Here is an 18,271-nt window from a genome sequence, read left to right on the forward strand (position 1 = left end):
GCACATATTCAAAAATGTTTCATCTCCTTTGTGGAGGTACATATAATCTACAAAGAATAACACATTGGTTATTAGGAGGGATATTATTTCTTCAAATGATAAAAACAGACATTAGCTAAGAGAAGAAAGTAGAGGAGAGGGTAGTCCCTCTTGATCTTTTAAAGAAGGTGATATCCCATGGATTTTGAAGAAAGAAAGGATGTTATATTGGGCATGAAGGCATCTTTTTTCTATGGGTTTACTCTATGAAGTTTCTTCATTGTAGGTGGACATTTGTTGCAGTTGAAATCACATAACTATCTAAACATTTTAATGGCATGTACGTTGAAGTCATGATTCTATTTCTATAAAGTAGTTTAAAATATACTATGTGCTTACAGTTTTATGGAAATTAGCTACGTGCGTGTATATTTTGTAGTGTCATTATACTTTGCTCATTCTTGGTTGAGTGAAGCTTGAATTCCCCTAGGATTTTTGATGTTAGTTGATTTAATTTCTTAAATATTCGACATTAAATTGTCAACCATGTGTTCGTAAACTTAGAGATGTTACACTATATGTGTAGAGTTCAACGCATTAATAGTCTTCTTAACTTATTGCTACAGAATGGAACAACAACATCTATCTAAGAGCATTCGTGCAAAATGTAAAGCCACAAAGAACCCATCCTCTAAACAGTAAGCTTAACGAATATTGTTATATAGATTTCACGAGATAATCTTATTATACAATATAATTGTTGCATTCATGTCTTGCCAAAGCAACCTTAAACTCTATCTCTTAAGGATCCGGTTCATTGTGGACGTTAAAGGTCCTAAGATTGACACCAAACCAAAGTAGGGAAAGGGAAAAGATCCTAAATTTATTGAGATCACTGGGGTTGGCTACGATGTCCTTGATTGACAAGATCTATATTTTTCAAATTGATTGGGCCAAACAACCATTATACACCTAGGAGGGAAGCAAAGCCTAACATTGCCCTGAGTGCACACTCTTCACACAAAACCGCACAACTGTAAGCAATGAAAGTTCAATGATCAAATTTGGAAATAAATAAACTATGATGTATCTACTGAAATGAAAGGAAGCAACTAAGTTATTTTACATTACGAAAAGGAAAGAAATCGAGTAACGTAGGCTGAGTTGGTGGATCCTTTCCAACTAGTGCGACATTTCCTAGGAGGCTATGAAATCAAAAGTATTTCACTCCAACCATGATCTTTAAACACCAACAATCAACAGTTTGTCATTAAAGAGAAATTTTTAACAATACATACTCAACAACTCCAATGATCAAATGATCAACAATAGTTTCATTACAAAGAGATGAAGGATTTGGAAATCCTAGATACTCTTTGCAATCTACCACTATTCCTATCACTCTGCCCCTTTTATCACCTCCTTTCCTATGCTTTACCGATGCATTTTATACAAAGAGGCAAGGGGGTGAATTGAAACTAATTCCCCCAAATATGGAATATCAAATCACGGACATATTACAATATATTGTCTTTCTTTTGTGTGTGTGTTTTTAGTATATATTGGTTGAAGAAAAACTCAAGATATAATTACATATGATTCGTTTAACATAAAATCATATAAGAATAGGGTTCAATTGGTTTCTTTGTTGATTGGTCACTTTATTTGGGACATAGTTGAAAAGAATTACAACTAGAAAGATCACTTTGAAACCAGTGCATGTATCTCCCAATCCACCGAGTTTTTGGTGAAACCAATCACGAGTAACCTAATTGACGATATTATACGCAAAACCCATGCCACAAATCTTCTAGGTTCTTCTTCATTGCTCTGAAAATTGTGCCCAAAGTTCATTACTTGATTTTTTATAGCACAAGTCATTTGAATTTTTTATTGTGAGTTTAAGGTTTGTGGAGTCAGCATGGGTATGAATTAGATAACACACAACCATGTCAACATCCCAAGGAACAAAACCCATGTTTTAGAATTTCCCTTGGAGCTGTGTAGATATGCCATCCTCGAAGGTTGGTTACAAGAATTACATTGGAGGTATAAGAGCAGAGTTAGGCAAATCATCATCAGTAAAATCAACAATAATCCTTCATGATCCATAAAAAATAAAGGAACATAATGATACTTCACTACATGAATATCCGTAAGCTTGTTTTGGTATCTTCATAAGGAAATATGTTAAGAAAGGCAATGGATAAGTGAAGGAGATAAGTAAAATGATTGAAAAAGGGTGTTTCGAATGGTGAAAAAATGACAATTTGGCGACATGACGTGTGATGTGCCACATCAAAATTATTTGTGTTTGTATGTTGGATCAAACTAAAGAAGATTCATATGGTTGACATTCCATGGTGGCATTAAGAGATAGTTAGTATTGTATGTATGTTTCGAAAGGAATTTCCCATGAGTTTTATGGACTTACAGTGCCATCTTGTAATTCACCAACCTAATGAAGTTAAATTAGTCGAGGTTCTCATGTAATTGGATGTTCTTTCTAAAGAAGTACATGGAAAATTTGAAGGGGTTTGTTATACAAAGAGAAAAATCATAAGGCTTTATGATGGAGGGGTGCATAGTATATGAGTCATTCTATTATGCCAGTGAATACATCAAGCAAATTGAAGACACACTAGGGGAAATGGTTTGGGACAACCAATTGGACGACGAAAAAAGGGAAGGGGAGATACTCCAAATGAATGGAAAAAGGCGTTTGGTAAAGAGAAAGCCACTTATCTTTTCTAAAATTTGTATAGAGAAACTATTTACATTAAAGTTGTTAATATATATTTGATCTCATATTGTTCATATTGAATTCTTATATACGCCACTGAATTCAGAAATTGGTGCCATCAATAATTTTGTTCTTTACAATGCAAAGGATGCAAAATAATGTGTCACATTGGTTGGAGAGAAGAGAAAGAAATGGGACAGTGACAAGAAAGCATTTAGATGGTTGAATGGTAGAAGCATGCCTTATCTTGATCATTTAAAATGAAATATGCCAAACTTTTACCCCAAGAATTGGGTGCTTAACTAGATAAAAAATAAACATGGCACACCCATTCATTACCTCGTTGGAGAAGAGGATGCACTAAAAATAAAAATCTGGTGCAACAACTCTCTAATGATATTTATGAGTACCACATTCAAGTTATAATGTATATGTGAATTATGACATGTATTATGCCTTTATTAATGCTTGGGTTATTAGACATATGGCACCATCCTTTGTTCACATTTTTACAAGTGCATTTATTCCCATCTAAGTGGGCATAATGATATTATTTTTGCACTAAGGATGCCAATGATGGAAACATATCACAATATTGTGGAGTGAAGGTCGAGTTTGACCAAGCTACTTGTGCTAGTCATCGTCATAAAAGCCTAGTATATGGAAAGTTAGGTTACACTGCAAAGATATAAAATATCATGCAAGTGGACTTGTCATCTTTTTAATGTGTTACTTTTAGTTACAAGTGATTGGATACCTTCGATCCAAGTAATATAAAGGAATATCGTGATAATGGCCTAATGTATATTAGCTCCAAAGAAATTTTGGTTGAAAGCCTTATATTTTTTCTGAACGCTACAACCAAGTGTTTTTTCACTTAGATGTGTTAGACCAGGATTAACGGATCGTACTAAGACATGATCCAAGATCAAAATATCTTATTGAGAATTATAATTTTATATTATCAAGCAAAGAAGATAATCAAATTGATGGTAACGAAAAGCGATTGTAAATCTTTTATCTAGACATTTATATTGTAGATGTGCCATTTTACTATGGGGATCTATAAATGGCCAATTATATTTTGTTTCTTCATTTTATAATGTTGGATATGAATAGTTGACAAATTGTATATTGATAATATATTAAAAAAACAAGCATAAAATGTGCTTTATCTAAATTATATACACAATTTTAACTTTTAATACTAATATATCTCAATCATATACAAACTTTAAAAAACTTAATATTGATTTATTTTAGTTTATCTTAAGATTTACTATGAAAACTATATCAGTTGTATTTTATATTAAAAAAAATAAAATCAATTGAATAAATGACAATACCCAATAAAATATTTATAAATAATAATATATGATAAACACATAGAAAAAGGTGCATTTAATTTATTTTGTAATATATCATAATTATATTGGGGAGGTCGGAGTGGGTGGGGTTATTTATTGCCCTGGTAAAGAAATAGAGATTCAATATGCTTGGGATTTGGGAAGTGCTACAAACAACCAAGCAAAATATTTGGCATTGTGGTAGGGGCCAGAATAGGCCATCTCAAGTAAAATTTGACACTTGATGGTATTTGGGGACTCCTTGATCGTCATTCAACAAGTGATCAAACTAAAAGAGAACCGCATTAATGCACAACCTCCACTTTTACAAAGGATACAAATGCAAATAGGGAAATTTGATCGAGTAGAGTTCTCTCATGTCAATAGGCATCTGAATCCCATGGAAAATGCGTTGGTGAACAAAGGAATTGTCCAGGGACAAGAGATGTTAGCAAAGGATCACAACAATGTTATATTGAAAAATTTACCATGAAATTAGATCTATAAGTCTATACAAAAGGTGCTATAAATGGAATGAGTGTAATTAGTAGTTGGATTAGTGAGTGGGAGGTCTATTGGCTTCATGTTAGTCCTTGGCCTCAACCAACAATCCTACTAATGCAATCTATTGAAGAACGGTGGCACTGTTTTAATGATCAGGATCAAACCTCCTTAAATACCTGGCTGGCGATCGTGTCAGTACAAGAGGCTTGGGGACAGATGGTGGTATGGTGTCAACCCTCATAAACACAAGTGGAATTTGTAGTATAACTATAGCATTGCCTTGGTGCGGCAAACACACTTGAACAACAACGATTTAATGGTGTTTATTAGGATTTGCTGTTGGGAAGGAATGCATAGGAATGTATGGCTAGTGCAATGAATAATGTACGATACTAATTAATGGACATGAATGGCTACAATGGTTAACGTGAATGGGAAATCCTGGAGGAAGACTTTATAAGATCAACAAGGCCTTAATCTTAAACTTTGAGGTTTGTGAATGGAAGCGAGACTCTATCAATGAGAAAGGAGATTGAGGTGCAGGTGAAAGCATGGAGGGGGATACTCAATCCTTGATGACTAGGGAGAACGAGGAGGTCACCTGACAGTTGGACTACATCTATGTGATAATGGATCACATTATCACTTTTCTTAATTGATAATGAGAATTGGTCGTAAGGAAACAATAGATTTAGATGCAAATCCTTGGTTAAAACACTGATTTGGTTAATAGAAAAATTGAGAGCCTTAACGCAAAATTAGATTGGATGGAGATATGTACGTGAAAATTGGAAGTTGTCAATAGTAAGGGCGTGGAAGGAAATAGTGTTGGCATGGAGGCGGGACCAACTCAAGACCTTGCTGAAGAATAACTAATGCAGCCGAGAGAAAAGACTATGAGTTCTGATAATAAGCCATCAAGTGGAGGCTAGTTTCAATGTCTTTTTGAACTATGTTTTGCAGATATGTTTTAGTCTTAAGAGTTTTTTGGAAGGTTCTCAGACGGTTTCAATATAGTTATAATAAGTAGAAAGTTCATAGAAATCAAGGCCATTTTAGGACTTGTGTAAACTGAGTTGCAGAGATATCTATTGAAAATGTAAAAGGACCTAGCGTTGAAACCAAATTGATGTTAATATAAAAGCCTACATGTTTTGTTTATATATCTATATATATATATATATAGATAATTTTATTTTCGAAGAAAAAGTCGTAATTTTATTCAACCTAAAAACCAAGGAACAAAATTACATTTTGTAGATTCCCAAAAACATTCGATCAGCTCAACCTTTCGTCCAATGCACAAAAAGAGAAAAAATTACATATAATTGTTGGGGTTAAGTGTGATAATAATCAATTAGTTTCCCATTTTTTCCTTTTCTTTTTTCCACCTTTCTCCAAACTCCTTGATTGGGAGCGATTGATACTATTTCCAGTTGGCTTCCTTCCACCTTTGGGGGGACTTCTTTGTCTAAATCTGAACTCTCAAATGTATGGGTTCACTTTATGCCCCCTACTTCCTTTTGAAAGGGTATGAATTCCCTCCACTACTCTTTTGCTCCTTGGATGTTGTCGTTTTCCTCGTGTTGATTTCCTGAAGTTTCAACGGCTTTTTGGGAATGTTTAGTAGGATCCTTCTACTTCTCTTCTCCCTCCTCCTCTTGGGAGCCTTATTGATTTTGTGCTTCTGGTTGTTGAAGACTCTCATCCATTTATTCATATTTGCCATCTGAAGAAGCCAGATTTGGAAATTTCCATCCCTTTGGCTTTTGCGATCTTCTCTTTGTACTTTTTTTCTCTTGAGGGCATGGGTTTTATAGGTGCCTTGTCTGATGGCAAATCTGACACCTAAATGCAATATTTTCAAAGTCTAGCCACTGTGTCCACTTGAAATCTTGATGAGTCAGATGGATGCAATCTGGTAGGCCTTTGATTAAGTCTATTTCCACGTAGATGTGAGAAAAATTAAAGATACCTATATCTGTTATTTCTTGATCCATGTTTAGGAATCTCCCCAATGAATTTCCAACGCCTTATAAAACTTGATGTTTCCAAAAAAGAAGCGGCAGATTGTGCAACCTTATCGAGACCGACATCTTTGTAACCACCATTATTGTGGCATCAAAAGCTGGAAACCATGGAGTGATGAAGAGACCCTCCCTTCCCCAAAACCATGGTCCTTCGTTTATGACATAGTCCATATATTTCTGATTGTCGAATTGAACCACAAAAAATCCCTTTGCACATAAGTAGATATCACAATTTTTAGTCAAGTTGGGGTAGATCTTCAGGCTTGGGCCAACAGCCATTAAAAAGATAGATCAGAGCTCTAGATTGGAGAGCAGTGAAAATTCCACTCACTTTTGTCAATTTTACTTACAAATCTGGTGCTTTCTCCATCTTCTCATCTACGTAAGACCCCGAGATAGTCAGATTTGGGGTTTGTGTGGCAACTTTCCCTCTCACTGCATCCTTAAAAGAACTTGGGACCATTAACCACTAAATTCTTTCCATGTGGAATGCTCGATCATAGGGCTCCACCCCATAATCTCAAATTAACGATGATTGTAAAATTGTGATCGATGTCCCACTCTTTCAATTTGATTTCATCCTGTAATAATTTTCCGTCATAAATTAGGTTTTGAACATTTGCTAGAAATCTCAATTTTTTATCCTCTTTTTTCCAAATTTGAAACTAACTGCACTCACTGAGCCCCTATGAGGATTGATTTCTTGTTTAGGGTCCAAAAAAAGGATTGAAATTCTTCCCCATGATCCATTATTGGATCATGCATAAACATTGATTGTACATCAAGTATAGAAAAAAGGAATGATCTACATTATTCTTGGAAAGAATAAAGGGATTAAGAATCCCTAATGAAAGATCTTTGGAGAGCCACTTAAACCAACCCCCATCCTCCGCTCTGTTTGCCAAATAAGTAAGCCACCACTGATTTCAGACTCCCACTACCCTTTCCTTGCTCACTGCATCAATATTTTCATGGAAGAGAAGAAGACTACACAAAACCACATGAAAGCGATCCTCACACCTTGGATCTACATGAACATGAACATATGTACAAAAATCATTGCACACAGGGTTGAGGTAATCTAGATTTGGGACATTGAAGAGCTTGTCCTTTAATCCCTGCAACTCGTCGACCTTGAGACCACCGCGGATAGTATGATCGAGTTGGAGCTTCGACAAATCACACCGCAACAAAGTATTCTGGGCAGCAAAAAGGAGTTGGAAGTTGATGACGATAGATGAACCTCTAAAGACAAGAACCCTAGCCATATTTGCCATGATCTCTCTCTCTTTCTCTCTTATGCAATATGTTGAATTTTAATATTGATTTATCTCAATTAGAGGAAACTTTGAAATTTTAATATTATTATATTATGCCACATTACAACTATGTCAAATTCATGTTCACCTTAAATGACTCCTGTTAAACCCCTGCATTTTTCAGTGGCTCATGTTCAACTTGTTTAGTATTTTAAGAAGCAAGATGTTATCACTATTTGTAAGATAATTATTTCCATGATTTAATGAAAATATTTAAGAAAACAATTTGATTAAATCATGGAAATAATTACATTGAAAATAGTGATAACATCTTGATTATTAAAATGTTAAACAATATTATATATATATATATATCGAGAGAGAGAGAGAGAGAGAGAGAGAGAGAGAGAGATTTTATAATAGAAATATGGTGTATTCAAGCTTGTGAGACCCATCTTTTTCTCCCACAAGATATATAGTACAATACTTAGAAATACTTCACCTATTCCATTGATATACCCTATAAAACAACCCCAATAGCTAGCAAAATTTACATTTCATTGCAGTTAATACTGGAAGGCAAGTGCCTCTTCCTTAAGCATATATCTTGGCTCCAATTCGAGGTCAACAAAATTCAAATCATGAATATACATAGGACTAAAATAAATTGAGTTACCAAAATCCAAAGATGTCTCACAATGATGCTCCTTACTTTGTTGAAGTTCCTCCATTTGATGTCATAGATGTCCATTTTCATCCTCATCCTTATGCAAGAGTGTCTTCTATTCTACAAACTAGAATCTAAATGGTTATACCTAATCTAAAATTGCAATATTTTCTCCTATATGTTCTTGAGGTCTTGATCAATCATGTTATGCTAGTTTCTCCTAAACATTATTCCAACTAACTTCAAACTCTTGTAGACAATAGTGGTTTGTTGAGGTCATGATTTACACTAAATAGACAGTACTTTCGCTTCACGCACTAAACCTATAACGTCCCTTCACAGATCAAATTTTATTTCTTTTGCACTCCTCACCATTTTAAATTTAGAAATGACGGCCACATATAATAACAAACCCTTGAAATTGAAAAAATTTCCTTTAGATGTAAACAAATTGCCAAATTTGTCTCCTTGATTAAAAGGGACAAAGCGCATCCTAGTTTGAAAGGGTGTTGAAAACCATTGCACTGCTCTCATACATTTGTTCCCATGTTCTGTCATCCTTGCCATATATGTCCCCGTATCTATATGCATTGTTGTTTGATTCTTGTTTGAGGATGTCAATTTCCCTCGAAGATCTGGTAGTCAAAATTAGATTAAACTTCATCACCCCTTCATTCAATCCATCCAATTCTAGCATGGGAAATGACTGTGTTGCCATTCAAGCATAAAAAATTAATCAATTATGTTTTATGATTGTTTTCATGATTTAATATGAAAAATGTTATATATATATATATATATATACAACAAGAATGAGTACTTTTGCATTAAATCCATGCCCGATCGCGACAAATCCCCGGGTGATTTACATTGCAAGTGAGTCCATGGACATCTTAACTATCATATGAAAGTTATCTACCTGTGCTCAGATAATGACAAAATCTACAACATCCGACAGTACTCTTATTTTTCTAGCTGTATAGACATGACAAAATTGAGACAAGAGAAGTATGCATTGGAAACCAGTCATGACATAATCAGCTTAGTCTAAAGGATCAACTGGGCGATTCAGATCTATATCCCTGTGTGTATCCTCTTAAGGGTTGTCCGACTTGACATTCTGCAGTTGGAGATCCACAATTATGCTTCGAAGAGCCTCCACTTCATCCTCTAAATGAGAAATTATCTGTGTTTGAGCTTCAATGGTGTCCAAAGTGTTTCATTATGAGATCCTCTGCTAATGGAGCATCACCTACAGGTCGTATATTTTTGCCTTCAATTCTGCATGTTCCTTTATGTAGTGCTGACAGATAGTTGAGGTTAAGGTGTCAGTATCCGAAGAGCTCCCCTCCATGTTGACGTTCTTGTAGTCATGTCTCGCCCCACGACCAGAGTGTTCTTGCCTGCATCCATAAAGGCTTAATGCCATTTTGGAAGGTGCACGCTAGATAAAGGGACAATAAACTGGAAAGGAAATACATATTGCCTATCTTTTTCGAGATTGATCTTTGACACCCCAACATAATTGATAATGTCCCTAATTTTCCCAACATAACAAAGAATGATAGTTAAAGTAGTTACCACTAAGTTTATCCCTGAGCCAAGCATATCACGAGAAAGAGTGATGCCAACAAACTGATGGGTCTCTCTAGAAACTGACTTTATGCCACCCAAAGTGCTCCATAGTTCTTGGCCCGACTAACTAGCACCAAATTCCCTGTTGCCTGAGTCCAGGTTTCTAAGCGGCAGGGATGAAGATTTATATGATGCCCCTTACCAATTTATTTGTTTCACCTCTCACATTTCTCATGTGAGGTTGCATTATTATTTCAAATATACCAGAGTCCCAAGCCCGCGCACTCATCATCCTGCTATGTGAGAAGAATACTTCCACGTTTGGCATGATCGTCAAATGAATTAGTTGTCTAATCTTCACCGGAGCTAGTAAATGCGACACACTGGTTAAGGGACTTCACAGGGGATTCATTTGATTTTGCCTAAGGTAAACCTTGGTCTGAGTGGGATCCATTAAATTCATCATGCTTGCAGGAATACTGTGCCATTGGTACGCCACATTGAGCCGACATTTTGCCTCTAACGTAATCATGAGAGGAGAATCCACAATTGTATAATGAGTGGATTTGGTACAGGGATTAAAACATGAGAGGGAGAGGTATAGATTGGGGATGGAGCGCGAATGAATAAGCAATGATAGGGAGGAAATATACTTGGGCACCACTCTAGGATAGATACAAAAATAAAAAGAGGGGATGTGGGTATTGTTCATGATCATCGTCAGGGGATAGTGGCATATGCAACAACATCGTTTATTGAAGTTTTTCCTTCATGCAATAGGAAAGCCTTATTGGCCAATAGATCAGTGTCAGTGTTGATTTTCCTAAGTACATGAAAGGAAGCGGAACTAGTAAAGGAATGGAGAATACCCTTGATGGATTGAAGCATCAAGCTTAGGACATTGTCCTTAGGAGAAGTGTTTATTCTTAAGTGCTAGATAATAAGGAAGGAGTCTCCCAATATGAAGATGTCTTTTGCTTCGCGATGATGAGATAGTAGTAGTCCCAAATATAGTCCATACACCTCAGCCTGATTATTGGAGTTCTTATCGAGACCCCAAGCACACTTTTTGACAATTATTCCTTCCGGAGAATCCCTCCCCCTCCTGCTACCCCTAAAATGTTATATTAAATTAACATGTGTTTAATATGTTAATATGTTAAAAATAGCAACAAGAAATTCCAATTTAATTTGTCCTTGAATTAAATTGTGAATTAGATCGAAATTCTATTCTCATAACAACTTGTAATAGTTAATTAAGTTAAATTGATTTAATTGACTTAGAAAATTTGAGTTGGAAGTCTATCTAGAGTCATGTAGAGTGACCCCCAAATTTTAGGGGCCCAAGTTGAGTTCTTTTTAGTTGTAATTAATTAACTCAGTCTAACTAAGTTACAATCAGTTAAACTAGTTCTAACTGTTGGAGGAACTAGTAGGAGGTCTAGTAGTGGGGACGGGCACTAATTCATCCTCAGTACCACACTAGTTAACTGAAGATTCACTCATAAATAACTCATGCATGTCAATTCAGAGGAAGACCCAATTGAGATTAGAGTTCAGGGACAATGTACTATTAGTTGTATAAATTTTCGAGTTGTATAGATGGTGCATGTAATCAGTTGAGGACCTATGATGGATTGCTCGGTTGTGTTGAGGGATTTTCCCAATTAAATATGGGCTAATTCCCTTAGGGATTGTGCAAGGAAGTAGGGGCTTGGTAGGAAACAAAATTGGCTAAGTGTTGGCTTGAGCTGGTATGTGAAGCAGAGAGTTAGATTGTACTAGTGCAGGAATTGTTCAGGTTGAACAAACATTGTATTTTCTTCTCAGATATTTTGTTTAATGCAATATAGATATTCGGGGTTTTAACAGTTGTTTTCCCTAGAGAAATATTGTGTTATGTGTGATTGATAGTCTTCCTTTTCTACTTATTGTTTTCATCGATTAATTTTGGTTTCTGCTGAAGAGTAGAGTAGATTATTGTCTCATGTTTTAGCATATCACATAAGCTGTTGAATATAGAGTAAAAATCTACATGGTATCAGAGCTAAAGACAATATAGAAGAGGATATTTCAAGTTTGGTGTGTAGGTGAAATTGAATTTGCAAGTTCATACTTTAGAGTCAGCAATATGTCATTCTACGGCCTGAGACTTGAGTATGCCTTAGCGGGTAGCTTGAATTACATAGCTTGAAAGGACAGGATGGAGGCAGTGCTAGAAGACAATGACCTCAAAGAATTCATAGATCATGAAATTCCTAAGCCTCCACCGCCAGATGCTAAAGATCTGGCTGAATGGGGAAACTGTGTGGCAAAAGCCAGAGGGATTATCCTAGAAGGAGTTCAAGACCATATTGTCTCAAGTCTCCACGGTAAGGACACTCCATACTCAATGCAGAAGGTATTGACATACCTATTTCAAAATAGTAGCGACCATAGAAAGTTGGCATTGAAGGAAAAACTCAGAAAGATCAAGATGGAGAAGGGCAACTCAATTCCGAAGTACTTGACCAAGTTCACCCATTGTTAGGATGAGCTTGGAAGTGTCATGATTATTGTTGTCGAAGATGATATGGTGAGCCTAACTCTTCTACCTCTTCCCAAAAGCTGGCATAGTTACCAGGACTTTGTTAATGGGAGGGAGAAGCTACCAGATTGGGAGCGACTATGGTCAAATTTGGTACAGGAAGAGATCCAGAGGAACACCAGAGATAGATCCTCATCAAAGACTGATGATGAGGAGAATTGTGCCTTAGCAGGTAAGGAAAAGAAAGGGAAGGGGAAGTAATCCCATTCCAAATCACATTATTGTCATGGCAACAAGAAGAAGGAAATGTCAAAAGTCAAGTGCTTTCACTATCATGAATTGGGATATTTTGCCTCACAATTCGAACTGGACTTTACCCTCATCGCATATATGGTGTCATCGATGATGGATAGTGTATGGTACCTGGATAGTGGAGCTTCTTTCCATGTGACCGACAACAAGGATCTCTTCAGTAACTTTGATGAGAAGGATCTCCATATGCATATGGAGATGGGTGATGACTGGAGGTATAGTGCTACCAAGCTTGGTACAGTTAACTTTAAGAGGGAGTCGGGTTCTCCCCTCACTTTGCGAGATATTATGTGTGTTCCTGGTTTGAAGAAGAACTTGGTATCTGTTTCCATGTTGGAGGATGGAGGCTATGATGTGATATTTAGTAAGGGAAAGGCGTTCCTTCATCACATAGCCACAAGACAGGTGAAGGATAGGGGTTCAAGTGAAGAATCTCTACAAGTTGGAGGTAGAAGATTGTGCTGCCTTGAGAATGAAAGAAGAGAAGGTGTAGAGCCAAGACATCGGTGATTTGTGGCACAAGAGGTTGGGTCACTTGCACCATGGCGCTTTGAAGATCATGCATCAAAGTTCTACTAGTATTCCCAAGGGTACACTTGAGCAGGTTGAAACATGCAAAGGGTGTACATTAAGAAAGTACACCAAGGATTCCTTTCATGACAAAGACAGTCAAGCACAGATAGTCCTCGACTGAATCCACTCATATGTGTGTGGACCGTTCTCGACAACATCCACGATCGAGCACATGAATTATGTTATATTTGTTATGTTATGTTACTTTTGCAATTTTTTGTGAATTTAAAGCATTGGTCAAGAAAGATACTGGCTGATCTAAAAATCACTCGTGAATGGTCTCAGTTAATTAATGAAGGTATTACAGACCCATGTGCTGGGGTGTGCCTATGTTATTTTAAGCAATGGATCGATAAGATTGCGAAATACACATGCACTTGGAACAGTAAGAGAAACACAGTAAGCAAATACAAAAAAACACAACAAATTTAATAAGGAGTTCACCCAATCCTCCTGGGCTACGTCTCCTGGTCCAGCCTTCAGTGGTGGCCTTTTCTATTGTGTCTTAAAGTAGAGATTTTACAATAAGGAGCTCAATTTGAGTCTCACTTAACAGAGAATGATCAGTAGGATTGTGCTTGGATCCCCCAAGTCTCTAGAGTACACAGACTCCCCTTACTGAATCTCAACCTCGACTGGTCTCTGTGGTATGAGTCCAATTTGGTACTCAATACCTGACAGGTCTACACAGAGGAGTTGCTTGAACCTCTCAAGCCTTCTCTAGAGTTCACAGGCTCTCGGACTCTCTCTGTTCTGTCTGCTCGATGCTGCCTTTGCTCTGCAGGTCAGCTCGGCTTCCCTGTTCTCTACAATTCACTTCTTTTTCTCTACTTCTGTCCCCTCTACTCTTTGTCTGTTCGTGGCTTAAAGCCAATTTTCTCTCTGACTGTTTGTTTCCTCTTCCCAGCTCTCTGGATCGCCTGCCTCAGTCTGTTGGAATTCCCCTGCTCTGCGTCATCATCGTTGTGTAACGCTGCACAGAGAGGTGGCCACTTGTCGCCTTACGAACTGAGTGTCAGTTTTCTTTAAACGGTCGTTATTTTCGTTACTCCAGGATTTTCCCACGAAACTAATTCTTCTGCCAGCTCATTGGTCATGCCAGAACTCAAATTTTTATGTGCCTCAGTCTATTTCCCCGTCGAACCTGATCATCCATTGGGTTAATTCTCCACTGTTGATCTGGAGCCTCCAGAGCCTACGGTCTCCGTCTATATCGCGCGGGTAAGTTTCTCGACCATTACTCGTACGATGTAAGTGGTTTTCTCTCTCATCTGCTGGACATGCATCACCCGGTGTGTGGCATCACGCTGAACTCGGCCAATCCCGCTTACCGCTCGAAGTGCATGCAATATCGTGCCGGTTTTGGGTGTGGGACCCGCCTTCTGACGATTTCCGCACAGTTTCCTGTTTTCCTCGTGACCGAGTGCTTGGGGCTTTCCTTCACTGGGAGTTTTGCTTTACGCTAATCGTGTATCAGAAACTGCCTCTGTTTTTGGATCTAGGCTTCCGATTGCCAATTTACATCCATGCGCGGTCTCCATGGGCCAACAGTCAGCGCAGTTTGACCGAGGGTCCTCGTTGTTCCGTGCTGGCCACAAATTGCCATTGTCCAGAGGTCATTTCTGATAAGCTCATTATTCATAAGATTTTGAAGCCTGACATAATTTGAAACAACCATGGAAATGTTTAAGGATCCAATTTAGATCACTGGCAAGAAGGTTAAAGCTCTTAGGAGTGATAAAGGTGGACAATATGTGTTGAATGAGTTTAAAAACTTATGTGCATCAGAAGGCATTCGACGGGAGTTTATAACACCTCATAACCTACAACAAAATGGGGTTGCTGAGAGGAAGAACATGAGTTTTTTTGTAGTGGCATGGGCGATGTTGCATGATCAAGGCCTACCACTACACTTGTGGGCTAAGGCATGCAACACAACTGTTTATTTGAAGAACATAAGCCCTCATCGAATTTTGGGGATGAGTACACTAGAAGAGGCTTTTTCAGGGAAGAAACCAGATGTGGGACACTTCAGGATTTTTGCTTCATCGATTTACTTCCATGTAAGCAAAGATGTATGGAAGAAGCTTGAGCCAACAACGGACTTGGGAATTTTTGGGGGGTACATTGATACACCTCATAACTATCGGGTTTACTTCTCGACCTACAAGATGATAGTCGTTCGGAGGGATGTAAAATTCTATGAAGAGAAGGCCATAAGATGTTCCCTTGAGAGGGAGATAAAACTGCATGCAGTTGAGGAGCTCTTAGATCTTAAGGAGGAAGATCAAGATGATGTGGAGCAACCACATGTAGAGGAGCAGGAGGTGGAGACACCCACTCTTGCAGATTCTTCCAGAGATGGGAGAAAGCACAGTAGAGGGGCTAACAGGTTATTGCATGATGCTAGAGATAATGTGGGAGCACCCACATCACAACGCAGGCAGAGGAGGTCACCTAAGAGGTACATTGGATACATGGCTTTGATGAGCGGATGTGTAGAGACTGAGCCATCCTATTTTGAGGAAGCAATGTAGCAACCAATTTGGGTTAATGCCATGGTTGAGGAGTATGACTCCATTGTTAGGAACAATGTTTGGGATGTGGTCCAAAGACCTGCAGACAAGTTAGTGGTGAGTTCCTGACGGATTTACAAGGTAAAGCAAGCAACAAATGGTAGTGTGGAGAAACAAAAGGCTAGGTTTGTGGCCCAAGGATTTTCTTAGGTGGAGGGGATTGATTACGATGAGACTTTTGTTCATGTTGCAAGGTACTCATCAATTAGATCCATTTTGGCACTGTAAGTGTAGATGGGATGAAAGATACATCAGATCGATGTAAAGACAACCTTCCTTAATGTCATGATTGAGGAAGAGGTGTATATTGAGCAACTTGAAGGTTTTCAGATCTTCAACAGAGAGTTGCATGTGTGCCAACTCAAGCGAGCATTGTATGGGCTGAAACAAGCACCCTGTGATTGGTACACCAGGATCGATAGCTGTTTCACTGGGTTGGGCTTCACCAAAAGTGAAGCAGATGTGAACCTTTACCATGTTGTGGTTGAAGGTAAATTGTTGTTTATTTTTTTATATGTCAACGATTTGATTCTGATAGGTGATGATAAGTTGATCAAGTCTTGCAAACAGGACCTTGCAAGAGAGTTCGAAATGAAGGACTTAGGGCTCATGCACTACTTTCTAGGTATGGAAGTATGGCAAGATGATGAGGAACTTTTTGTCTCATGGAAAGTATGCCAACGAGATACTCAAAAGGTTTCACATAGAGAGTAATAAACCCATGGAGACTCCTCTAGCAGGTATTTGGACGATGAAGGATGCTACTTCCGGTGAAGTAGTGGAAGCTACTATTTACAGACAACTTGTGGGTTCACTCATGTATTTGGTGAACACTCGACTAAACTTGTGCTATGTAGTTAACAATCTTAGTGAAGCGATGATTAAGCCGATCAAGCTGTATTGCAAGGAAACCAAGAATGTATTGAGATAGCTCAGAGGCACTACTCAGTGTGGTTTATGGTACAGGCGGACAAAGAGAGTGAAGCTTCAAGGTTTCATTGATGCATATTGGGCGGGGAGTCCATTCGATAGGAAGAGAACATCAGGAGGGATCTTCAGTCTTGGGTCAACAGTTGTTTCTTGGTATAGCAGGAAACAACAATTAGTTGCACTTAGTTCAACAGAGGCAAAGTACATGGGTATTAGTCAAGCAACTTGTGAGGCTATGTGGATGAGGAAGATTCTGGTTGGTTTGTTTGGTCAGCAGATGGATCCAACTACGATTTACTATGACAATGAGAATTCTATCAAACTCTTTGAAAATCCAAATTTTCATGATCAGTCCAAGCATATTGATATCCGATATCATCATTTGGAGATTGTGTGCAGAGGAGAATTATGTTGTTGGAGTACATTCCCATAGAGGAGCAGGATGCAGATATTTTAACAAAGGCTTTGTCAAGATGCAAATTCGAGTTTCACAAAGAAAAGATAAGGGTAGCTGATAATCCCTTTCTTGTTGAGAAGGAGTGCTAAAAATAGCAACAAGAAATTCTAATTTAATTTGTCCTTGAATTAAATTGTGAACTAAATCGAAATTCTATTCTCATAGCAACTTGTAATAGTTTATTAAGTTAATTTGACTTAGAATTCGAGTTGGAATTCTAACTAGAGTAATGTAAAGTGATCCCTAAATTTTAGGGGCCTAGGTTGAGTTCTTTTGAGTTGTAATTAATTAACTTAGTCTAAATGAGTTATAGTCAGTTAAACTAGTTCTAACTGTTGGAGGAAAAAGTTGGGGGTCTAGTAGTGGGGGCGGGCACCAGTGCATCCTCAGTACCACACCAGTTAACTGAAGATTCACTCATAAATAACTCATGCATGTTAGTTGTTATCACTTAGGTTGTTCCCTTTGACTCCTAAGGGAATACGACCGAGGTAACCACAAACCAATCTTTGGATTGCCGGTCCTAGCCTACCTGCAATCATAGAGAGCTTTCTCTTTATGATTTAGCTTTGTTTTGGGGTGATTTTAGGCTAGTTATGAAGTGCAGAGTTTTGCTTTAAGTTTGGTGGGATGGATGATGCTTCAGACAGAGTTGGCATGCAAAGGATGAGAAGTTCAAACCATTGGGCATGGAGTCAAGGATAAGGGTTGCTGGTGCGTTTTCTTGGTCACAAGAGGAATACAGAGCAGGATAGCTACACATAGAACAATATCAAGCTGGAATAAAGATGGA

Source organism: Pinus tabuliformis, chromosome 5_1 (genome assembly GCF_031772625.1).
Source record: "Pinus tabuliformis cultivar Carrire ecotype Pingquan chromosome 5_1, CPIR1, whole genome shotgun sequence".
Taxonomy (NCBI): Eukaryota; Viridiplantae; Streptophyta; class Pinopsida; order Pinales; family Pinaceae; genus Pinus; species Pinus tabuliformis.